This window comes from Mustela lutreola, chromosome 2 (assembly GCF_030435805.1).
Source record: "Mustela lutreola isolate mMusLut2 chromosome 2, mMusLut2.pri, whole genome shotgun sequence".
In the NCBI taxonomy this organism is placed as follows: domain Eukaryota; kingdom Metazoa; phylum Chordata; class Mammalia; order Carnivora; family Mustelidae; genus Mustela; species Mustela lutreola.
This window is the reverse complement of record NC_081291.1, coordinates 73,924,392-73,950,767: the sequence shown is the minus strand read 5'-3', so window position 1 is coordinate 73,950,767 and position 26,376 is coordinate 73,924,392. Positions and strand designations below refer to the sequence as shown.

The 26,376-nt window shown below is 37.9% G+C and overlaps 1 protein-coding gene across 3 annotated transcripts in view; it reads right to left on the bottom strand.

Annotated features, from left to right (window-relative positions):
* Positions 1-25,500, bottom strand: part of CTNNB1 (catenin beta 1) — a 40,370-nt gene extending 14,870 nt beyond the window's left edge. For all 3 annotated transcript variants that reach the window (XM_059162313.1, XM_059162314.1, XM_059162315.1), the window contains exon 1: positions 25,361-25,500. The gene's annotated coding sequence lies outside the window, so the exon portion shown is untranslated. The remainder of the gene's footprint in view (positions 1-25,360) is intronic.
* Positions 25,501-26,376: the final 876 nt, after the last annotated feature.

The following is a 26,376-nucleotide window of genomic DNA, read 5'->3' as shown; positions in this document are numbered from 1 at the left end:
CCCTGACACATAAAGATGACAAGAGTTGTGGATACAATTGTTTTAGTGTCCATGGCAGAAACAATTGACAATCTTTGTACACAGCAAAATGAAGGACAGAAAATAATAAAGGTGGTTCCTGTCAATAAGTATCTTTTAAGATACCAAGTGGGATTATGTGTTTAAGGTTTTGATTCAGAGTAGGGCATAGAAACTTGCTTGAATTTTTATGAACATTCTAGCATACACAAGTGATCCACAGACCACACTTTGAGAAATACCAAGTTCTTCACTTATCGATGCTGCATTTTAGCTTTTATTCTTCTGCCTCTCTGGAAACTGAGTTCTCCAGTCCAGTTCCCAGTGTATTTCTGGGAAAGGCGACCTAACACGCGTTCTACATTGAGCGCCTCCTTTGGCTAATGAATGCTACAGGGCTCAGAAACAAACTAGTCACTATAATATACATAAATAGTATGTGTTAATCAACTGTTTATGCTATTGGTAAGGCTTCTGGTCAGCAGCAGGCTATTAGTAGTTAAGTTTTTGGCAAGTCAACAGTTATATGCTGTTCTTCAAGGATCTAGTACACATGGCTTCAAGGAAAAAAAAAAACATTTATAGTTTAGTACTGTTTCCTTGTTGTTGATGCAAAGACAAAACATTAAGTCATGTTACTGCATAAAATCTGTTTATAGGGGCTGATCTGTAATTTGACTGTAATCTATAATGATTTTATGGAAAAAAGCAAGCTGCTATTCCAAACTTACAATATCAATTTGTATGTTGGGGACCTGTAAATACTATTATTTTTATAGCACTTAAATTTTATGCAGCATACGAAAAAATTATTCTTGTTCTTCACTACAATCCTATGTGTGAAGGAGGCCAAGTGTCAATCCAGCAGGCTGAGAAATAGAAAGTAGGAAGGAAAATGGGGATTTACATAAGCAACAGTATAACCAAATCACTCCTACATTACTCTGCAGACAAATCCAAAATTTCCAAAAATATGAGAACTATTCATTTTAGAATTTTCTTTAGAAACTGAATATACTGTCTAAAGAGAACTAGTCCAGAATCTTGCCCAAAAGGAGAGCCTTCCTTAGTCTTCCTCTGGACAGACCTTTCAGCCCAAGGGTTGGCTTCCCCTCCACCACACCCTGCCAATCATTAGGGGCCCAACAGATCAGAAAACCCTCCAATATCAAAGGAAGAAGTTCAAGAAAAATCAACAGAAAAACTGACTCCAGAGTAACACAGAATTTTTAAAATGGGTTAAGGGTGGGAAAGGAAACAGAACGTTTCAATTTATTATTTTTGGAAAAACCCTCTTAAAACATTAAGGAGAAAGATGCTCAATATACAAAAGAGAAGAAACAAGATGATCAACCTAGATGATCAAAGTTCCAACCACTGGGCATTTCAGAAAGAATTAGGAGAAACAGAAATAGGGAAAAGGCTATTAAGTTCCAACTCAAGATGAAGGGGGGATAGTGCTAATGAATTATGAAGTACTAAATGATCCCAGATGCAAGTAATCACTAACTACAGACTACATTACAACGCCTTCTGTCCTGCCAGCTTTACCACCACCAAGTGGTACTTTAACAAAGAAAGAAGATTGCCAGGATCGCCAATTTTTCTAGTTTAGTAGGTAACGGATTCATGGATCCTTCCTTATTTTTTTTGTTGTTGTTATTTAAACATGTACTCTTTCCAGTTATCTCTAAATTTATCTATTTTTGATTTAAAAATCTATAAGGTTTTAATAAGATATGGACTTAAAAAGATATATCCTTTATATGTTAATAATTTCTACCTAGGTGAAAGTTCATCTTGATCCAGACCTTCAAAGTATTGGTCAAAGTATGGTCAAAGTATTACCATAAACATTTTCCTTCAGCTTTTCTAACAGGACTACTTAAGCATTCTAGGCTTTTCTTTTTTCTTATTAGGAAAAATTTCAACTATTCTGGAAAGTAGACACAACTCTACAATGAACACCAACATCACCTATACTTAATGACTGTTGGTATTATGCAATATTTGTGTCCTCTCACAGAATAATTTCAAAGTACATCACATGCATTAGTTCATCATGTGGCTACAAAAAGGGTTATTTTTTTGCAAACCAGAAAATTTTTTATAAAAGATTAGCCTTACTAGCTGCTACTCGATTCACAAAGAGTGAACTGGAGCCTCTACTTTAAAGTACCTTGTGTACTTTAAGTGGCCTTCTGTCAAAGTCTATGTGAGAATTCTTAGTATGACACAGGTTTCACACTGAAGTTTACTTCTCCAGTTCCCCTCAGGACAAAACATCTTAATTACCTGAGAGTTCACAAAATTTGAGTATTACTAACTAGGAGAAACTTTGCTATGTAAAAATAAAGCAGATGTATTATAAAGCCACATTTTTATACTGGCAGTTCATGCAAACAACTGACTTTCCAAAAACCCGTACTGAAAGAACCAAGGCCAATCACTTAACTCTGTTTTTTTAAATAAGAAAACACAACTTGACTTCAGGAACATAAAAAACTTATGAAAAATCCTCAGGGATTAAGAATAGTTCTAAGTAAAATCTGCTTTGTAAATCTAAAAGCATACACATATGCATTTTTATTAACCATCCCTACTAATACCTTGCCAATTAAAAAATTTATAGTCTCCTCAAATCTTCCTGTTTGCACACTTTTTATTCATCAGGAACACTTCTAAATCACAGCTTGCTCCAGTTTCCTTCCTACTTTTACTCCTCAGCTATGTCTGAGTATTCTGAGAAGTCTTCCTATACCAGCTGATAAAAAACAAGTATCTAATGACACTTTTGCTCCTTCAAACTCCTTAATATTAATGGCCTTTGTGTTATCTTTAAATACATTGGCATAAAAATGACTACCAGAATATGAACTGTGATTAGGAAAAATTAGGACATTACCCAAATGATCTCTCTTCTTTTTATTGTCTTCCCTATTCTCTACCCTACCTATAAAGTAATACATATATATGCTTAGTATAAAATATTTTTGTCATTTGCATAATAATGATACACCATTAATGACACTTGGTATATTTAGTCTTTTATAAATTTACTATTAGATATTCTTTTAATATAAACACGCAAAACCAAATTCCTCGTATTGTACACATTAACAAAATATTTTCATCTATACTGCATCATTTATATGTAGTATAATGTAACCAAATCTCCCATTCTTGAATATCTAGTCCTCCCCCATTTAGTTTGCTATTCAAACAATGCTGAATAAAAATCTCTGCATATGAATGATTCTCTTAGTTTCTTCCATGGGAACTGCTCCACTACTGGGTTAAAAGGGTAAGAATTTATAAGGTCTTTGATACACAGTTCCATAATACTGATGAAGCATAAGCAGACATTTTCACAGAAGGCCCTGTATAAGTGGCCAGCCTACGAAGCAAGGTATGCAGCCATCAACTGTTACCTCCAGATAACCTGTTATAGCCATGTCCATCCATCTAATGTACACACCACCCAAGTCTGCAAGTTTTTCTAAATTCTGAGATTAAATGCTTAATTTGTTTGTTCGCCACATGTAGCTTTTTTGGCTTGCCAGATTCTTAATGCTGTCCTTTTATATTTTTATAAAGTACATGCAGATGTTATAAAAAGCTCCTTAAATAATCGCGGATACAGCATATTTATGCCTCCTGTGTATATCTGAAAATATGATTTTATACTTAAAATAATTTGACTATGGTAATATCCTTTACACTTCTGATATATCCTTAGTCTTACCGATAGCTTTGCACAGAATTTTAGGTAACATTATCTGGATCCTTCATAAAGAATGTTTTATTTTATTTATTTAAAGATTGTATTCATTTATTTGACAGGGAGAGAGAGACAGTGAGAGAGGGAACACAAGCAGGGTGACTGGGAGAGGAAGAAGCAGGCTCCCCGCAGAGCAGGGAGCTCCATGTTGGGCCTCAATCCCAGGACTGGCATCATGACATGAACCAAAGGCAGGTGCTCAATGACTAAGCCACCCAAACACCCCAAAGAGAATGTTTTAAAACACACTTTCACTTTATTCACTCTGAACAAATCACTACAAAAATCAGCCTATATTAAGCTATATTAAACTAAGGAAGCAAAAAGATATTTTAAAACACAGCTATTTCAAAGTACATAAGTACATAAGAAATAGCCACAGGCACGTTTTTATAATTTCCAAATATAATTTTATGCCAGCTAAGTTAAAAAACCAAAATGTTTAAGACTGCTGATGCAGTAAAAGTATGATTACATGCTAGCTTCTTAATATGTGGGTGCAAAGGGAATCAGGAATGAAGGGTATTAAAGATGCCTTCAACCCTTCAAGCATTTTTAAAAAATCAAATAAATACCTCAAAATTACATATATCTCTTAATCTGGGTCACCGGTGAATACATGACTATTTGTTACATTATTCTCTATATCTTGCAGAGCAAAAAATAACTGGTTAAAAATAAGGAAATAGCTCTACAATGGTATTTCAGGTAAACTCCAAATATGATTTCAAAATATAAGAAAATCTTTGTACTTCAGTATTTTCAATTAAAGTGGAACTATTCAGAAAAGACACATGTACACTTTTGTCAAACCAACTAAACCTAACAAATTCAAGTCTCAAAGATGAGGATAAAATAAATACTCCTGTCTCCTTAGAGGCAGCAGTCATAAAAGCTAATCAGCAGGCCACAAGTCTATTTTATAAGGCTAAAAAGTATAAGCTATGTGGGAGGGTCTCTGTTTCCTGAAACTGAAAATCTTGTTTCTCTCAAGTTCACAAAATGATGATTAACTAAATACTTTTTAACTTGAGGATTTTCTTTGTTAACACTCTAGAGACATTTTTACACCCATTTTAAGGTACAGTGTGGTAACGCTGCTGAGAATAGTTCACAGTTCAACTAGACTTTTAATAAAAGAGACCATTATGTACAAACTACTTTCCTATGTACAAAATAGGTTAGAAAAATATAATCACAAAAAGATCTCATTCATAAAAGCGACACTAAAAACAAAGTACATACAAGATTAAATGGAATTACATTTTTTGGACTGGAAAGCTTTTGCTATTGTTGATTTTCTCTGACTTTAGTTTATAAGTTTAATGTATCCCCCCCAAAAGTCTCAGATTTCTTTAGCACTGAAAATGGTTCTTAAGTTCATCTGGAATAGGAGTATAAAGATGATAATAATAATAAAAAAGACAAATAACTATGAGAAGGGACCGATTTGATCAGATACTAAAGTACATTATAAATCACCAGCCACAGCAATTAAAGAATTATATAATTGGGATATGAGTGGATAAGACTACTGTAATCAGACAATACCAAGATATAATCTGGCAATTTAATAAATGAAATAAGTGAAATTTCAAGTAGTGGGAGGCAGGTGGATTATACAATTAACAGTATTAGGAAATGGGCTTGTCATCTAAAAATCATTTCTTTTATCCTTTTTCATCTACTTTCATTTCACTGTATTAAAATTAAGCCTACATTCATCAAATATTTACATGTAAGAAATAATACACAATGAGATAAAATAATGTATATATAAGTAGGGGTGGTATACATAGAAATAAACAATGGTTAAAAAAAAAAACTAATAGAAGCATGACTTGAAACTCTGAAACTGGCAGGACCATTAGTGTGTGTACATAAAAATTTCTAAATTCCAGGCCAAAAAAACCCATACAAAGTAACTTTAAAAATGACATGCTGGACACAAGACAGGTGAAATAGGATTAAAGGATAATATCCATAGTACACAAAGAACTAAGGAGAAAATCAGTAAGAAAAAAACATTAGGTAAAGGGCAAGAACCATCATTTCAAAGGAAAAATAAAAAGTAACCAATAAATGTACACAAAATAGAAACTCATTTATTTTTTGCTTATCAGACTAGTAAAGATAACCATCAGTTTGTTCTCTATGGTTAAGAGTCTGTTTCTTGGTTTGTCCTTTTTTTCCCCCTTTGCTCATTTTTTTAAATTCCACATGAGTGAGATCATATGAGATTGGTCTTTCTTTGACTTACTTTGCTTAGAATTATGCTCTCTCCATATTGTTCCAAGTGGCAAGAGTTCTTTCTTTTTTATGGCCGAGTAATATTCTATTACATATATTAACTACATCTTTATCCAATTATGGGTCAGTGGACACTTGAGCTGCTTCCATAGTTTAGCTACTGTAAACAATGCTGCTATAAACATAGGGGTGCATATATCTTCTCAAATTAGTGTGATTGTATTCTTTGGGTAAATAACCAGTACTGGAATTACTGGATCATATGGTAATCCTATTTTTAATTTTTTGAGGAAACTCCATACTATTTTCCACAGTGGCTGCAGCACCACTCTGCATTCCCACCAACACTCCAAGAGGGTTCCTTTTTCTCCACATCCTTGCCAACACCTGTTTCTTGTAAACATGGATTTTTTTTATAGTACAGTACTGTAATCAAAGTATTTTCTCTTATGGTTTTCTTCACATTTTCTTTTCTCTAGCTTACTTTACAGTAAGAATACAGTATATAATACACTCAACATATAAAAATGTTTTAATCCTCTGTTATTAGTAAGGTTTGTTTTTTTCTATCAACAGTAGGCCATTAGCAAGTTAAGTTTTGGATGAGTCAAAGTTATGCACAGACTTTGGACTGTGTGGGGTGTGATGGCCCTAGTCCCATTATTCAAGAGTTAACTGTAGTTAAACTGGCAGAAATTTTCTGGAGGATATGTTGGCACTACCCACTAAATATAAGTATAAATACTCTCTTACTTTAAAATTTCATTTTTAAAACAGAAATGTATTATGCAGGAATATTCACAGAAGTATGCTAAAAGGTCTGCACAGTGAAGCATTCATACAAATTGCTGGAAATTACTCAAATGCTCGTCAACAAGGGAAGGAGTAAAAAATAATTTATCTATTAAATGGGATGTATTTTCATTCACTGAACAAATATTTAACACCTTTCATGTTACTGGCATTGCAATAACAGTGAATAAGAGTCGGCGAGTCAAGGTCACACATCTAGTAAAGCTTGCACTCTACAATTAGAAAGTTAATAAAAACAAAACAATTTAAAAGAGCGAGAACTGCTGTAAAGGAAATAAACAAGGTGAGAACGGAATAACGGGTTGAGGACGAAGATTACTCTAGGTAAGAGTGAGAGATGATGGAATAACATTTGAGCAGAGGAGGAACCAGTCAACTAAAGATGAGACAGAACATTTCATGCAGAGAAAAAGAAGAAAGGAAGGTAAGCTATTTGGTAAAGGTACTAAAAGGTCACCAGTGTAACAAGAAGTCAGGGAACTATGAAAAGAGGAACGGCCAGGTCAAAAGGGATACAGAATAAAATCCAAAGTGCACTAAGAAGCCACTGGAGGTGCATGTACTTTGATTTATACTCTTTTTTTCTTAGTTTTAAAAAGATTTTATTTATTTGACAGAGAGAGAGATCACAAGCAGGCAGAGAAGCAGGCAGAGAGGCAGGCGGGGGCGGAGTGGGGGGAGCAGGCTCCCTGCTGAGCAGAGAGCCTGATGTGGGGCTCAATCCCAGGACCCTGAGATCATTACCTGAGCCTAAGGCAGAGGCTTAACCCACTGAGCCACCCAGGTGCCCCAGATTTAGACCTTTAAAAGTTCACTCTAGTATCTCCATGGATAAAAAAGATGGTGAGAGGCCAAAAGAAAAGCAGGGACATCAATCAGGAAACTACTATAAACAAAATCAAGTGAGAAGGGATAGTATGTAGCCATTAAAAATAATGAATTTTTTAGGGAAAAAAAAATTCAACACATGTTTGTTATGCAAAGCATTTGTATATTTTCAGATTTTTTGGCATACATTCCCAGAATTAAATTTATGTAAGTAATACAATGTATTAGAAATGATACATGTCCAAGAAAATATATCATTTAGCCCCATATGTGTTAGCCAGTGATACTAACATTAAGGAAATGTTTTTATGTATGAAAGGTAAGTGGCCTATAAAACAAACTTTCTGCAAAAGAATGTGGAACCTCCTCAGCCAACCATTAGTACCTCAAGAGGGAAAAAAAAAAAAAAAACTAAAAAAAACCCCAAATTCTTTGGAAAAATAATGTTTTCTAAAAGCAAGAAAATCAAACATTGCACTTTTTAATAACTAGACAAATAACATTTTATTTAACTATACAAATTTTCCAATTTTTAGTAGTCTAATAGAGATTTTCATTCAGTTCTTGTTCTATTAAAATGGCACTACTGTAAGAATCAACTACACCACAAAGTAATGCCAGATCTGATTAATTTATTTTGAATATTGTTTTACAGCATTATTTTAAGATGCTGCCTTGTAACATCAGGTAAACATCTAATTTTGCCTTTGACATACTTAGCAACACTTAGTAACTTGAGTTCTGAGTCTAATGTTACCCCACTGAAATCTTCCCAGAAACCTCGTAAAGTAGGCAACATTCACCCAAATAATCAGATTAAAAGCCTGATGAGCAGCAGTTAATATAAGAGTACAGCTAATAAACTGCTCAGTTAAAATTCAAATCCAGGTCTAATGTTTAAGCTCAGAGTCATGTGCCCCCCTCCTTTTTAAGATTTTGTTTATTTATCTGACAGAGATCACAAGTAGGCAGAGAGGGAGGAAGAGACAGAGAGGAGGAAGCAGGCTCCCCACTGAGCAGAGAACCCAGGAGAGCGCAGGACCATGACCCAAGTGGAAGGCAGAGGCCTCAACCCACTGAGCCACCCAGGTGCTCCAGCCCTTTTAATCATATCCTATATCCCACTCTCACCCCAAAGCTAAAGGCAATTTGTATTTAACAATGTTGCAGATCACTGCAAGAGAAAGGTCAGCAAAAAGAACTACACTCTTTGAACAGTAACTACAGGAAGAAAAATAAATAAATAAATAAAACTAAGATGCAAATCACTACTACTTCATATTGATTCTGTGCCTAGCTAGATGGCACTGCTGCTGACAAGAAAATGCAAAATTTTCAAACACAAGCTTATTATGCCAAGGAGACAAAATAGTTTATTTCAAGAAAGTTTCCAGATGTTAACCTCTAAGATCCCGCTACAGGAAGAATTAGCAACAATGGACTCAATGACTTCTACAAGTAATTAATGTGTTACTTTATACCCCTTAGCAATAACCTTCCTCTTAAAAAAAGTTCAATGTGTGAACTCAGTGAGAGCTGGGGCTGTATCTTTCTTTTCTCATTGTATTGAAAGTGCTTAGCACATACCAAGCTTTTAAATAGGTTGATGGACTAAAGGTGTCAATAAGAAAGATGTTCAAAAACTAGACAGTAAGACAAATGAGATATAATAAAAAGGCTTAGATAACCAACGAACAAACCTATGAGACTTCTTAAATGCCTTTAAGGAACATGAAGGGTTCATTTATGAAGAACGTATCTCATTTGAAACAGAGGTCAGCAAACTTTTTCATAAAGGGCCAGATAATAATTTGAGCCTCGGTAGGCCGTAAAACAGACTGTACCAAAATAAAAAGCTTTGCACAGCAAAGGAAACCACCAATAAAACGAAAAGACAATATACCAAATGGGAGAAAATATGTGCAAATGATATATTCAATAAAGATTAGTATCCAAAATATATAAAGAACTTACACAACTTTACACCAAAACAACCCAAACATCTAATTAAAAACTGGACAGATGACCTGAATAAACATTTTTCCAAAGACCTACAAACAGCCAACAGACACATGAAAAGATGCTCAACATCATTAACCATCAGGAAAATGCAAACCAAAACCACAACGTGATATCACCTGACACAAATCAGAATGAATGGCTAGTATCAAAAAGACAAGAAATATTAAGTGTTGGCAAAAATGTGGTGAGAAGGGAACCCCTGTGCACTGTTGGTGGCAGCGGAAACTGGTGCACCACTATGGAATGGAGGTTCTTCTTGAAAAATTAACAGCAGAAATACCATATAATCCAGCAATTCCAAAACTAGGTATGTATCCAAAGAAAACAAAAACACTAATTGGAAAAGACATATGCACCCCATGTTTACTGCAGCATTATTTACAATAGCCCAGATATGGAAGCAACCTAAATGTCCATCCGTAGATGAACGGATAAAGATGTGGTATATATATACACACAAGGGGACATACTCAGCGATTAAAAAAAAAACAAAAAACAAAGGAATCGGTGCCATTCATAACAACATGGAAGGGACTGCTTACAGAGAATTATACAGAGCAAATTCAGACAAAGAAAGGAAAACACCATACGATTTCACTTGTACGTGGAATCTAAAAACAAATGAAAAAAAAAAGCAGAAAGATTTATAAATACAGAGAACATGTGGTTGCCAGAGGGAATAAGAGAAGAATGGGTGAAATAGATGAAGGAGATTAAGAGGTACAAATTCCCAGTTTTATATATATATATATATATATATATATATATATATAAATAAATGTATTTTTTCCCAGTCATAAAATAAATACATCACAGACATGAAAAGTACAGCATTGGAAACATAGACAATAATAAAATAATACTGTAAAACCATTGTATGGTGACAAATGGTGACTATGCTTATCATGATGAGCAGTGAGTAATGTACAGGATGTGCAATCTCTATGTTGTACACAGGCAACTAATACATTATATGTTAGCTATACTTCCAGCAATAAAAATGTTTCTTAAAAAAGATAACATGAAAGCAGCCAGACAATGTGAACACAAGCACGGCTGTATTCCAATAAAACTTTACTCATGAAAATCGCAAATTTGCAATTTCATGTAATTTCACATGTCATAAGATCTTATCCTTCTTTTGACTTTTTAATCAGCCATTAAAAAAAATGTAAAAACTATTCTTAGTCCTCGGGCGATACAAAAACAGGTAGAGGACAGTAGTTGCTCTTTCCCTCACTGATTACATACTTTCACTGAGGACAAACCAAATGCAACCGAGTTTACATTTATTTTTTAATAAACATCTTACTTATTTGACAGAGAGAGACAGAGTAAGAGTGAGTGTGAGTGTGCATGGGGAGCGGCAATGAGAGGGAGAAGCAGGCTCCCAGAGCAGGGAGCATGATGTGGGGGCTCGATCCCAGGATCGTGGGATCATGGCCTGAGCCGAAGGCAGATGCGTAACAACTGAGCCACCCAGGTGCCCCCTGAATTTACATTTTTAATTAAGTACATTAATCCTAAATGTGAAGACCAGTAACAGAAAGGGTTAAATTAAGTAAGCTAACAGGTTGCTGAGAGGTCACATACTGGTTTTTGCCTGTACCTCCAAAAAACAGGTTATGTGAAAAACAAAACTGGAACAAATGACATATGAAAGCCACAAGACCATTTATTTGGGAAAAATATTTCAGGCCATTAATTCCAGGTATGGATAAAACCAGAATTAGGCCTCAATATATGTATGCCTTTTAAAATCTTTTTTACTATAAAGATCTCCAGGTTTGCTTAAAGAACCCTTTAAACTGGTTATCAGATCCTTGCTATGATTCTAACCTGGAAATTTGAAAAAAAAGGGGGGGGGGGCGGACTCCACTCCATCCCCACAGTTCCGTAACCCAGTAGGGCTGGGATAGGACACTGGCATAGCATTTTTAAATGTTTAATGTGTCATACATGTTGCCGACAATGCTACTGCCAGCAAGGGGCTACAGCCTTAGATGAAACATATGATCCAACTGATGTATATAACCATCAGCAACTCAAGTTAAATAATAAAACAAATGGGACTCCACAGAATAACCACAGGGTCAGCTCTGTTAAGAAACAAATTTCATAAGGACAACACGAATACTTACTGTAACTTAAAAAAAAAAAAGATTTTATTTATTTATTCAAAGAGTGAGCACAAACAGGGAGGGGCAGAGAACAAGGGAGAGAGACTCTCAAGTGGACTAAGCTCCAGAGCCCCACGAAGGCCTTGATCTCAGGACACTGAGATCATGATGAGAGCTGAAATCAAGAGTCAATGTTTAACCCACTGTTAAACCCAATGTTTAAGCCCCGAATCTTATTAATCTTTAGCAACCTTCTATACTACTCTCCCAAACAGAAGGATTTTTTGCTGCTTTTGGCAGCCTTACCACAGTAACAGGTTTCATAATCATAAGACTCTCATATTTAGAAAGAATAGCAGAGTATTACAGAAAGTACAGTGAGCTAGGAAGCTTTTATTTTCAAGATGTGACTACTTTCATTATCTCAATACAAAAAAAACTTAAGGAATAGCTCTAAATCTCTGTTCTACCTTAAGTCCAAAAATACACCAACAAATGAGTCATAACCTGGAGGTATATATGAATGCCTCACTGGCATATTATGTTCTGTTTTCTCAATTTGCCAATTTTGATGTTAATCAAGATTTTCTGTTCCACAAGAAAGTTCCCCCACAATCCCTTCATTTACTGAAAAGTTCAAGGATATAGCAATATCAATGGCATAAATAAAACATATGTTAGATTTCATTAACAGACTCTGGTTAGACAGTAGTGATTAAAGCAGACATGGTCCTTGCATCCTTGATAGGGAGAGAGACAGATTACTGAATAAACAATTACAAAAAGAGCTTTGTGTATAAGCAACAAATGGGAGAAGGGAGTAGAATGACATAAGGACAAGTGGAAGGTCCTACCTATAGTGGCCAAAGGCTTCTGGAAGGTAACCTTCAAAAACTGAGACCTGAAGAATGATGCAAAAGAGACAGCAATATGAGGAGCAAAGCAGGGTCATTCCAGAAACAGAAGTAACATGTGCAGAAGCCCAGTCATGAAGACCTGATCACCTTTTTTAAGAATGAAATCTTGAGACCAGTGTTTAATTACAATGGGAAAGTGAGTGCAATGAGATGAGGCTGAAAATAGCCAAATCCTGTAGCATTCTTTAGCCTTTGGTAAGAAATGCATTTTTTCCCTAAGTGCTACTGAAAGTTCACGAAAGGATATAAAGTGGTGAATAACAAAATCCCACTTTTTAAAAGATTTTATTTATCTATTTATTTGATAGAGTGTGTGCACACGCGTGCAACTGCAAGAGTGCAAGGCCAGGAGGTGAGAGGTAAGGAGCATAGAGGAAGGATGGGGAAATACTCTCAAGCAGACTCCCTGTTGAGCACGAAGCTCACGGCAGGGCTCAATCTCAGGACTCTGAGATCATGACCTGAGCTGAAACAAGAGTCTGGATGCTTAACTGACCGAGTTCCCACTCAGGTGCCCCAATATCCCACTGAGTTTTTAAAAGCTGGTTTTGGTTATAATGGGAAAAAACTGAAAAGGGGACAAGAAATAATGAAAGGAAACCTGTAAAGAAATTTTATAGCAAATAGTCCAGGTGATGGTGGTAGTTTAAGCTAGGGCAGTAGCACTAAGCACAAAAAAAGATCTACACTGGAAAAATACTCTGGAAATAGAAACAACAGACTGGCTGTAATAAATGAGAGAAATTGAAGTTGGGTAAGAGAAATTCATTAAGAATCTTAAGTACCTGGGTTGAGCAATTAAGTTGTAATACTGCGTTTAGCGCAATGAAGGGAAAAAAAGCCGCAGAGGGTGTATTTCTAGAACTGCACTGTCCAATTCAATAGCTACTTTACATTTACATTTAATTTTATTAAAAATGTAGTTCTTCAGATTGCCATATTTCAAATGCTCAAGCACCACATGGCTACCATACTAGACAATATAGATACAGAACATTCCCACTACTACAGAAAATTTTACTGGTGAGTGCTGTTATAGGAAGAATAAAGAAAAAAATAAATAAAAATAGAAATAAAGTATCAAATGCTGAGAGTCCAGCAAGAATAAAGCTGAAAAGTATCCATATGGTTGGTCAACATGCAGGTCCAATAGTGAGCTCAAGCAGAGCATGAACTGGAATGGGAGATGGAAAGTGGAGACATATCCATAAGATAGGGACACACTGTGAAATGGAACAGACAAATAAATGGGGCATTAGCTGGAGGAAAGCAAAGGGTGTCCAATTCTAGAACATTCACCCAGCCAACAACCTTTACTGACCACATATAACTTCCAGACACTCTTCTGGATACCAGGGATATAAAACTAAGACAAGACCAGGAGAGGAAGTAAAAACAAGCAAGTAAACAATGTTTCTTCAGAGTATAAGTGCCACAAACCAAGTAAGAGAATATGATAAAACAAAAATGAGTGAACAGAAAAGACTTCAATGTAGAAGTGGTATCTGAACATGAGCCATAACTGACAAGAAGAAACCATCTCTGCAAAGGTCTGGAATATACCTATATGCTATTGGGAATGATCCAAATAAGGTGGTAATACTCACTCAACACATATTTACCAGTCCACTACTGTGCAGTATGACTGTAGGCAATGGGAAGAAAACAGCCAAGATCAAAGACAAAAATCCGTCTTTCTGGAGTTTACATTCTAGTAGACTAAGAAAGAAGAAAAATAACAAAACAAATAAAATATTATGTTATCTATTATGTTACAGAGTGATGAGGGCTAAAGAGAAACATAAAGCAAGAAAGGAGATAGGAAGTTAGGTAAGGATTGTAATTTCAAACAGGACAGCAAAAAAAAAAAGCCTGAAAAAGGTAAGGAAGTGAGCCATGATATGGCGCATGCTTGACCAGTTGGAGGAAAAGTATTAAGTGTCACAGAAGAAGAGAAGGAAAAAGGTAAGTGCTAGAGTGCTGAACAGAGTGCCTTTACTGAATGAGATGGTAAGCACCTGGAGATTTCTGAACAAAAAATTTATGTGATCTATTGCTTTAAAAGGATTACTCTGGCTACTGTGTTGAGAATACACTTTAGGGGAACAAAGGTATAAGCACGGAGACCCGTTAGAAGGCCTGTGCAGTAATCTGGGCAAATGATCACAATGGCATGGTTCTAGTAAAAAAAAAAAAGGGTTTTGGAAAGGGAAAGCAGACACGACTTGTAGACAGAGTCTGGATATGCTGTGTGACAGAAAATGAGTCAAGAACAATATTGTTAGAAGTTTGAGTCACTGGAAAGAATCAGGTACATTTAGGAACAACATAAGAGAAACAGTCTTACAGGAAACTGGGAGCTCAGTTCTAGATGTATTATGTTTGTAATGCTTCTTAGACACCCCAAATTTTTTTTTCAAAATAGCTGGATATTAGCATCTAGAGTTCAGGGGAGAAACTCAAGCTAGGGATATAAATTTGGAAGTTATCCACAAACAAATGTTATCTGTTTAAAGCGGTAGGACTGGTGGGTATTCGGACAACAAAAAAAGAGAAGTCCTAAAGCTAAACTCTCAACCACATCCACAAAGGTCAGAGAAATAACAGAAAAAGCAAAGGAGACTAAAAAGGAACCACCAGTGAAGTATGAAGAAAACTGCTAGCAGACACGGTGGCCTAGAAGCCAAAGAAAAAGCATTTCAAGCCAACTGTGCCAAATGCTACTAATAGGTTAAATGAAATGAGGATTGGAAATTTCTGACAGTGGTTGCTGGTAGGGGTTTTAAAGAAAAGGGAGAGTGAATATTAGCATATTTTTCAAGGTATTTTGTGTAGGTGGTAGGTGAAAGGGGAGACAGGAAGAAAACTGTTTTAAAATGAGATAAACAAAATAATCATGTTTGTATGCTCATGGGAAGAGCTTAGTAGAGAAGGAAAAACCAAAGATGCAAAAGAAGGGACTGATAAGAGTAGTATTATTCTTGAGACCAAGAGGGAATGGGATCTAGTACACAAATGAACTGGTCTGTCCTTATTTTGGAATACTACAGTTCATCCACAGTGACAGAGAAAGAGCACAGTCACAGATACAGGAGCATGCAGGTACTCTTTCAATTATTCAGTATGCTTAGTGAAACAGAAAAGCAATGGCATTAGATGAGTGAGGATAGGGAGGAGGTGCTGTGTTGTCTGAGAAATAGAAGAAGAAAAAGTCCTAGAAGAGGGTCAACTAATAGACCAGGGACCATTGGGCATAAAGCCAGAGAAGGACAAAGTTGTTGAGAGTATGTGTAAGAAAGTGATTATGATTCAACATGAAATTTCAACTGGGTATAAGTGAGGGTGAGGGATACTGAAAAGCTTAGATGTATAGATTTTAGGCTCTGGTAGAGGTAAAGGGCTGCTGGAACTGAAAGTATTTACTAGAGGAATACAACAGTGGCACACCTGAAAAGAGATTGGAGAGGATACAGTTATTGTTGAAAGACAAGGTATTCTAGGATATGAAATGGGAACATGTGGATGAATTAAGACTGAAAAATAAGAGCACTGGAAAAGAAATCAAGGAACCATAGGCATTTTTTATATCAATGTTCCTCAAAAAGCCAGACCAGACACCATAAGGAGCTTGTGCCAGATTGTACATCAACACCCTGCGTCCATTATCAAAAAAGACTTGCTGCAAAAAAAAGGTCAGCTGCATGAAACCACTGAATTTAGTGACAGGTGATTTATATTCTGGCACAAACCTCTTATCATAATCCATACTAGTAATGAACAGTTCAGATCAGATGACATTCTGAGTAGCACTATTCTACTTGGATACTGATTACCACCAAGAATTATGACAGAAAAAAGAAGAAAGTGAGCCAGGCTAATAAAGTGTTAAGGGAGCTCCTGGGTGGCTCAATGGGTTAAAGCCTCTGCCTTCGGCTTGGGTCTTGACCCCCCCCCTGCCCCGCCCCGCCGCCTCTCTGCCTACTTGTGATCTCTATCAAATAAATAAATAAAATCTTAAAGAAAAAAGAAGTGTTTCAAGGAAGGAGGGAGATGACCCTCCTTACTTTTTCTTTTTTTCCTCAGACATCACAATACCTCCCCAGGAAAGTTGGCAGATGACTAAAATAAAGAGTGGTAGTGGGTAGCATAATTTGATGGGATGAGAGTAAAAAGTTTGAAATTCTGGAAACTAATGGTCAAGATGTGACAATGAGAAACAAAGACACTTTCTCTACCTCTTTGTTTAGTAGTAAGGTGTGCAAAAAGATACTGAGAGAGCTGCAAGGGAAGTAGCATTATCAAGAGAGAGGCTAGGTTACAGTGGGATTAATAAAGAGAAGGCAACATTCCCAGAATACATTGAAAATAAAAGGGTATGCTGATGAGTATGAGTTATAGAAGGCATAGTGAGTGAATTTCAGGAGGATGATAAAAGGTAGGAGACAGAAAAAAAGCAACAGGATTAGAATCTGGAGGGATAAGACTAATATAAACAAGTTAGGTGTAACTAAAAGAACAAAGTCCTTGAAAAGCCATGAGCCAGGACTGGCCTCTGACCAGGATATACTATTTCCTCCATTTTAAAGATGCAGATGGATAGGGTGGTGAAGGAGTTCCTGCTTAGGTTCTGAGGGGCAAGAGGGGACTCATTTGAAGATCGGAGAAGGTTAAATAGTCTTCCTGTCTCTGAGCTTTCTAGAGAAATGTAATATGATCTGAGTTATAACAGCAAAGGGAGAAACCTGAGGCCCCTTAGCATACAGTCAGGCTATTCTTCAAGCATGATTATTAAGTATTCTTACAAAAAAAAAAAAAATTTAGTACTTTCCAGCTTCCACTTTTGAGCAATACCAATTAAACTATCATTTCTCTGCCTCATGAGTGACCCACCACCCCCAATCTTGAGGTATTCCAGACTTTTAATCTCTTAAACTTTCTGGCCTCTTTATTTCTTATTCTATGGTAAATAGAAAGACTGGCACTCTGATTCAGGACCCAGGAAAAATGACAGCTGAATTAAGGCAGGAAATGTGACCTAAAGGACAACTATCAGATAAAGAATAACAGTTTCACAACATGAATGGATCACACAAAATATGCATAATTAGAAGTTATAACAATATAAACCTAATTTCATAGTCTCACGTGGCTTTTCCAACGGAAGATAATAAAAATAATAAAATAGCTGGACTTAAAAACCAAACTGTAAAATGCCAGAAAATAGACTAAATTTACTAATCTATCCAAAGAGTTCTATTCTATGTCCATGCACACTAGGTTTCCTGTAATATTTAATGTCTACTTTTGCATCTAAATGAACTATTAGGTAGATAAAAGTAATGTGTCACATTGCTGCAATCTTTCAGTAGCTCAGAAAAAGAACTTAATTGTAAGCCAGCACTTTCTATACAGCAGAACAGAACACCACTTGGAAACCTCCACAGTTAGACTGGAAAATATTTCCAACAAACCCTTGTTCCTGTTTTACACATATGGCACTCATCTAGTATATGGAAAACTTCAAAGACAGACTCACTCCCTACATCCTTACCCCCAAACCACTTAATTATACTTAAAAAAAGTTTACAACAATCACTCCTTAATGCAGCAAATTACTACAATCATTTAAGATCATCTTCAAATTGCATTCCCAAGAAATTCTGCAGTAAGTCTAACTTCTCACATTTTTATATGAAAAATGTACAATAAAATATATGTATATACATACATACATCATAATTATTTCAGCTATCCTAAAACCCTTTTAATATAAGAAGCTTATTAAACTAACCCTTCAGCCTTTGCACATCTTTTACTTCCAAGTCAGATCAGCTACCAGCATTTCAGGTTAAGATTTATTAATCACAGATATGGTTTGTATGCCTGCCGTGAGAACTGATGAACTTGACAGAACTTAAAACAGGTTAAATATATCTCCCCCCACCCAACTTTTTAACTAATTGTTTAACCTATCTGTTACAAATCAGCTTAAAGGAAAAATCTGTAGAGCAATACGTGAATTATGAAATCATGAGTTAAACTGTGGAAACCTTAGTGAAGAAATTAAAAGACAGAAATAAATATGGGAGAAAATGGGAAGTGCTATGAAGCATTTTCACCCCAGCATCATCCAGCTGTTCACACTATTTAAGCTGCTGGGGCAGGAGCAGCCTTTTCAACAAGTTCATAAGAAATCAGAGGCAGGAAATTTCTAGAATATTATATGAGAAACTTTACAGTGGCTTTGTAAAGTTAAATGGGAAATAGTGGGACAGGGCAAGGAGTAAGCACCTCTGAGATAAATGTTTTTGTGAAAAGTCCAAAGATCAGTTGTTTGTATTCTATACCATATCATATAAATGTAACTGTAGCACTATTCTAAGATACTCCATTTTATAACCAATGTTGCTCTATGCACTGCATTTTCAGTCCAGACATAGCTTGTCACTTAAACACGTAGCGTGAGGATTAAACACCCACCTTTTCTAACTCTAGAAATGAAAAACTTTGCCCTAGAACAAAGGATTTAACCAAAATCTACTTAACTGCCTGCATAAACATATTCTAACCAAGTAACAGCATGCCATTAATTTAAGTAAAACTTATATTCAATTATTTTTTCATTATCTAAACTTTGCTTTTAAGTTTTGGATTTGGTCTGGTAACAGTTTACGTTAAAAAGTGTAGACTTCAAACCTGGTGATTCACAGACCTGTACCCCTGGGGATAAAAATATATGTTTATAAAAAATAAAAAATTAAAAAAAAAAAAAAGTGTAGACTTCAGGCAAAAACCAGGACATGATCTAAAAACATCAATAAAATTTCAGGCTGACATGATTACGTACATGCAGCCAGAACATGTCCAGCATTTTTAGTGTCTTCAAAGATTAAGTTTTGAAATGTCTTTTAAAAATGCATTTTAGGTGGCGCTTGGGTGGCTCAGTGGGTTAAAGCCTCTGCCTTCAGCTCAGGTCATGATCCCAGGGTCCTGGGATCCAACCCCACATCGGGCTCTCTGCTCAGCAGGGAGCCTGCTTCCCTTCCTCTCTGCCTACTTGTGAACTCTGTCAAATAAATAAATCAGAAAAAAAACTTAAAAAAAAAATGCTCTTTAAATAACCAAGTTGTTATTTCTCCTTTTCCTTCACCAAAACTATAATTCTTAAACTAAAGTGTTAGTTTCCCAGATTTCACACATAACACAAAAGTGCTTTTAAGTTCCCAATGTATAACCAAATGATAGAAGGCATTTTCTAAGTGCCTAAACATGACGCTAATAGTTTAACAATCATATTTCCTATGTTGTATGAACCCACAGATTTGTATCATCCTGTCATATAACAGAAATATCATCATAAAGAACTGTACTCTAAATGGGACCACCGCAGATGTACAAACTGGGAGTATCCTGCCAGTAGGTGTATTTAATTTGTGCTGAATACTATCTTAAAACATGGATTTTATTCACTAACATGTGCAAATCAAAGGATGCACATTAATCTGATTTCCTGCTTCTCTCAAGAAAAAAAAAAAATCAACTGATGTGGCAACATGAACTATATTCCCACGCAATAGCTGGAACTGCTGAAGACTGGCTGCTTAGAAGGGATTTGTATTCTCCAATTTGTTGTATTCCAGAGTCCCAGTTATCCTATGCCACCTGGTCCTAGAAACACTGTAACAGAAGACCAATCCTATATGGCTTATGAAAGCAATCTTACTTTTAGTCACTTATCTTGAATGTCAAAAGGTTGTACGTTATAGTAATGAAGACAAGCAGCCAATTTCAGAGATAAATTAAGTCCTTAATAGAATTTCTCCAGTAAGCTGTATGTACATACTCTTTAAAAGAACTTTCAAATCCACTCTCATTTCTCATGAAAATCTTGGAAAACTCGAACAGCAGCTATTTGACCTTAAGAGAAAATAAATGATGCAAATACCAAGAATCAACTTTAACATTACTAATTCCAAAAATGATCCATTACAAAAAAACACAATCATTCTGGAAAACCATTTGTGTAAAACAAGGCATTCTTGCTGTGTTTAAAAAACAAAACAAAACAAAAACAACTCCTAACAGTATTTCTTAGTCAGTAATTATTATCAGTATTTTCAAAAAACTACAATGAATTCCAAGAGCAAAATGGTGCAGCAAGTGATACCATCATTTTTCTTCCCTACTGTCCACTTTTCTATTTCATTTCAATCACCCTTTATGTAAAACAGGCAACATTTTCAAGTTTGTCTAAATTGATTAATTTTCCACAAAATTAACATTCGACTTCCAAAAGCTAAGAATACACTTCACTCTTGTTACTCATCAGAATCCAGACTGAAACAAGTATATTCATTTAAAAAAAAAAAAATTACTAGCAGAAATGTAAGTACTTTAATACAGGAGCAGGGAGAAATGTTTTTATTTAAAAATTTAAAGGACAAAATATTGGCATAGTGCATTACCATCCACAGCCTTATATGACAAAGAGTCTATAGTAACCAAGACAGTATAGTCTAGAGTTCATACACAGTGACTGAGCTAGTTGTTTCTACCTAGTTCCTAACACAGACCCATTCCTTGATAATATAACTCAGTTGAGCACTTAACTCATGTTTTACTGTGTCACTTATTTTAGACTCACTGACAATCTGACTGACTTTTTCCTAAGAATTTAAGTTTCTGTAATTCATTAGGACAGTTAAATACATACTCTTTCACCCCCAAATTATTACAGTGAGTTTTTGGTTTTATCATCATGATATATTTAACCTACTTAAAGGGGCTTACATTAAATGTAATCCCTAATTTAACTTTCATCTTTCTGCTACAAATATTGGTTGAGATGACATTTTCTCAAGACAATCGTTTAATGACTGGTATTGAGATGAATAAATTATTCTAGAATTCAAACAATTTCTTGATTGATGCTTTCTGAACAGAACTACTCAAATATTCCACATAAACTTGCTGGGGGGGGGGGGGCGGCGGACATCACAAGCATTACATTATATCCACTGGAGGGCACTCAACATGGCCAAAGCATGCAATGAAAATATGCCCTAACACTCCTCATTCTGCTGCTGGATAAGGTTTGAGGGAAACTCTGGGGGATAGGGAATGTCTCTTAGAAGAGATGCCCACAATTAACAAATTCAGAAAGGCAGTTAAACGCTAAAAAAAAGATTCCAAGGTGACTGACTTTCTCTGTTAGGAGCATCTTTCTTCAGGGAAAGTAGATTTTATACATACTTTTAAGGATAGCAGGGTTCAGGCCTCAACAGATGGATCTAGGTTTCAAACTGAGTCAAGCTCTGTCTTGCATGAAACAAAAACACAAGCAGCACTCTTAGGTAAACAGAGGAAATAAAGAACTTTCTCCTGAGTTTAAACGATAAAAGCTATACAAATTAATTCCTACTCATTTTCAAGCAACACAAACCACATTATTTTCTCTTCATGGAACCTGAGAAGTATATACTTATTTTAGCTCATTAGCCTAGTTACCCATCACATAATTAGAACATATTACATAAACAATTGTCTGTTAAAGAATGAAAACGCATTCTGCAAATCAGTATTCTCTATATGAGGGTACAAGGGAGGAGACAATAGTTAAACGCTCTGGTATAATCAGAAGCAGTTCCTAGGCTATGTTTACTATTTACTTTTATGGTATAAAAATGTTTTTAGTCAAGCTATTTCAACAAAAGATATCTACTCCGAAGAAGAGAACTGCAAGAAAAATGTTAAAACAACTAATGTTTTCAAAAACAATGTCACAAGTCAATACAAAGTACTACATAAGAGTTGTAATATTTTTTATTAGAAGTTTGTGCTATACAAAAAAGCATTCACCCCCCTTCCACCCTGGGTAAGCAATCAAGTATAATTCCAACCAAGTTCAAAGTACAAACTTAAAATTTACCACCTACTCATCTGCAATTATTATCAACAACTACTAAACCATGAAAGAGAAACAAAATCAGGCTATAACTCAACAGATGTAGTCTTTCATTTGAGTAACAAAAAAAGTTTCATTTAGCCAAATATACTATCTTATAGTATATTTGCTATATTATATACTATCTTATAGTATATTTGCTATAATTTCACTGCTACTTAAAACTATAAAAAAGATATTCAGACTTTTGAATTATCCATCCACCTTCCTAGTTTCAATAATATTTATGCTACCCTTCCCATCCTCTCAACAAAAAAAAAGGGTATCTGCACATAGTTTCTTTGTAAAGTGCCCCGTTCTAAAATACCCTTTGAGAAATTTGCCTACTTCATGTCTTCTCTTCCTATTTGGGGAGGTAAGGATCTATGAAAACAAGCACAAAAACTTTATGTATATGATCAATTTTTATTCGTCATGACTAATAGGAAGCTCAATTCAATTTGGTAAGTTTTAATATTGGAATATACGTTTATTCTACATAATAATCTTAGCAAAGGATAACTAACAACAGTTCCAAATAAAGAAAACTTGAATACTTGACACTTGAACACTGGTAAATGTTTTATTTTTTATCAACCACCCTATTTTAAAAACTTAGCTTTCCCTGAAAGCTATTTAAAATGACTGTTGCAGTCTCTGGGAGAGTCTTAAGCTTAGGACTCCACAAGGACTCTAAGTTGCATGCTATACTAAACTTCCTAGTGCATTTTATTTCCCCCTCAAGGACTTCAGGCTTGAATAATCTCAGGATTCCCTTAATCCTATAGAATAGTCTTCTGCAAGTTTTTCAAGTTACTGTTGCAATCACTTTAGGGCCTTGTCCTTGTATATGGCCTTCAGAACAAAGACTGGGTCAACGTAATGAATATTGGGTGCAAATTAAGCAAATTCTGAAAAACGATATTCTTCAGTAAACCTCAATGGTTCTCTTTTTAAATCTAGGGAATGTGTGGGTTTAAATGTGAAAATTAAAATAAATACTACAACAGCCTTAGTTTAGACCCCAAACAAAGCCTCCAAAGTAGAAGTTTATGTCACTAATTTAAGCAGATAGTTAACGGTAAGCGTTATGTAAAGACAGTTCAAGCTATGTCTACTGTTTTGCAGGATGAAGACAAGTTAACACGAACTAAAGGTACTCAATATTCACCAAATACCATATGAAATGGCTTTCTAAATTCCACATAAAATATTTTGTAACTTCTGCTATCTGAAAAACATTAGCCTAGACTTTATCAAAGGATAGCCGTCTCTTCAAGTTGATGTCTAGTCTAAATCATCCCTATTCATGATACAAAGCTCTCATTTCACTAAAACCACTCCTCGATTTCCTTTTGCCGACCTCTGCATACCAGCAGGCCAGTCTCTCTTCATTCACCACTCACAAACTCAGGGGGGGAGGGGAGACCACAGATGTCTGGAAGATAGAAAGTATGGAGACAATGCTCCCTCCAAAAGGGAACAGAAAATGAAGGGAACAACTACACCCAACTGCTAAAGCTTTTAAGTTTCGCGGATTCTGAAGCAGGCTTTGAGAACTTCCAAAGCTCTGTTCAAAATCCTCTCCCGAGACAAAACACTGAGAAAAGTTGCAACACCTGAATTTTATTTGGTAAATTTCGTAGCGAGTGAAAAATTCACTCTGCTGAAAGGAAAACGTGCTCTAAAAATCATGTTTAGTTGCCATAAAAGTATTTGAATAAATCATTTCTACCAACAAGATTCTCGAAGCACTCAGGAGCTGAATCCCGCGGCTCACTTGATAAATCGTAAGCCAGTCGCCCTGGCCCCCCGCCCGTTTTTTTTCCAGGGTCTCACACCCACCGCCATAAATCCAAGACTCCCAGTACGTTGCATGCCGCTTTCACTCACCCACACGATACAAGAAAATATAGGTGTAGGACATGAATTTATATGTGCAAACACTACTGACGCATCCCACCGCCTGCACTAGTAGTTTGGTTTCTCTAAGGTTTAAAGTTGCTTGGATCTAAACAAGCGCCAGCGCCAAACTCACATAAGCGGGGCATTTAAAAAAGGGGGGGGGGAGCAAATCTCTTAAGAATTCTCTTAATTCGTCCTTACAACGAAAGAGGAAATCCGAACAGAAAGTCTACTGGCCCTATCGACCCAGCAGATGGGACCTGGGTGGCGTCCCAGGCCCAGAGTCCGTACCCCAACTCCTGGCTGGGGCTGGGAAGGCGGAGCCCCCTACCCCCGTCCCCACCCCGCCCCCCACCCCGGTCCGAAGCATCCAGAGGCGCAGGGTCCCTCCCCCAAACTCGCCCGCGGCCGGAGCCCCGGACGGAAACCACAGCCTCCCCCACGCCCGCCCCCGCCGGTCATCAAGCTCCTGGACTCGCCCTCGCGTCGCCCCCTCCTCGCCAGCGGCGTCCCCGGGGCCCCGAGGAGCACCGCGACCGGAACCCGGCCCTGGCCGCCGCCCTCCGCCCCCCGGGGGAGGCCCGCCCCCACCGCCTCCTCGGCGCCCCCAGCCCGCACCCCTCCCTCCGCTCCCCACCCCGGGCCTCCGCGCCGCGCCGGGCCCGGTTCCCAGCCGCCGCCGGGACCGCGCGCCCGCGACGAAGTTTGGCTCCGAAGGAGCGGGAGCAACCCCGGAAGGGTAAGGAAAGGAGCGCCTAAGCACCTCAGGGGAACAGGCTCCTCCCGCCGCTGGAGTCGGACCGTCCTCGGCCTGCGGTGGCGGCTCGGCGGGGACTGGAGCTGCTCCTCGGACCTTCCTCCGTCTCCGCCTCCCCTCGCTCTCAGCTCCTAGGGCCAGGATACCGCAGCTGCCACAGACCGAAAGGCTTAAAATGGCGCCGCACAAGGAGCTCTTATAAGGCGCACAGTGGCCGCTGTATCCTGCCGCCACCGGCGCAGCGCGGAGCGTTCCGCCGCGCGAGGACAAGGGGCGGGGCGCGGACGAGCGGCGGAAAGTAGTCCCCGCACCGCCCAGCTCCCGCAACCGACCGCCCCGAGGCGGGGCGGGGTGCCCGCGCGCTCTCCTGCAGTTCCCGGGGCAAGAGACTAGAGACTGTCCGGCGGCGCGGCTCTGGGTGGCGACCCGTGAGGGCGCAGTGGTTCGAGGCGGGGAGCCCCGGACCCCGCAGGCTAGGGGGTGAAGGGAGGACGGCACTGGGAGCCACTGTCCGGAGCCCGGCGCCCCCGCCCCGCGCGGGCCCTGACCGTGAGAGCGGACGTGGGATTGCCGCGCGCTTCCAGCTGCCTGCGGGCGGTGGCCTCTCGGCTTCGGTCTCCGGGGGTAGGGGGAGGCGGTGGCGCGGGCGCTGAGATCGGGGCCCGCCCGCCCTGGGCGCTGGTGGGCGCCGCCGCCGCCCGGCTGTCGGGTCAGGGAACTCCGGCGGGCTAGGGCTTCCGTGGTGTTTGCGGTCTGGGCCTCACACTCCCCGCAGGACTGGCTCGCGGCATATCGCCCGAAAGCCCCACGCTGTCCGGGTCGTGGATCCCACATCCCGACCGGGTTGCTCAGCCTCAATCTGGAAGTGAACCGCCGGGCCGGACCGCCAGCGATCCCCCCTCCCGTAGGCTGTGAACTCTCCTTAGAATGGGCGCCTAGTCCGCAATTCAAGTCCTTAACGAGTACGTGCTGTGAACAAATGACTGATGGAAATGAATTAGCTCTAGAGCCCTGTCAATTAG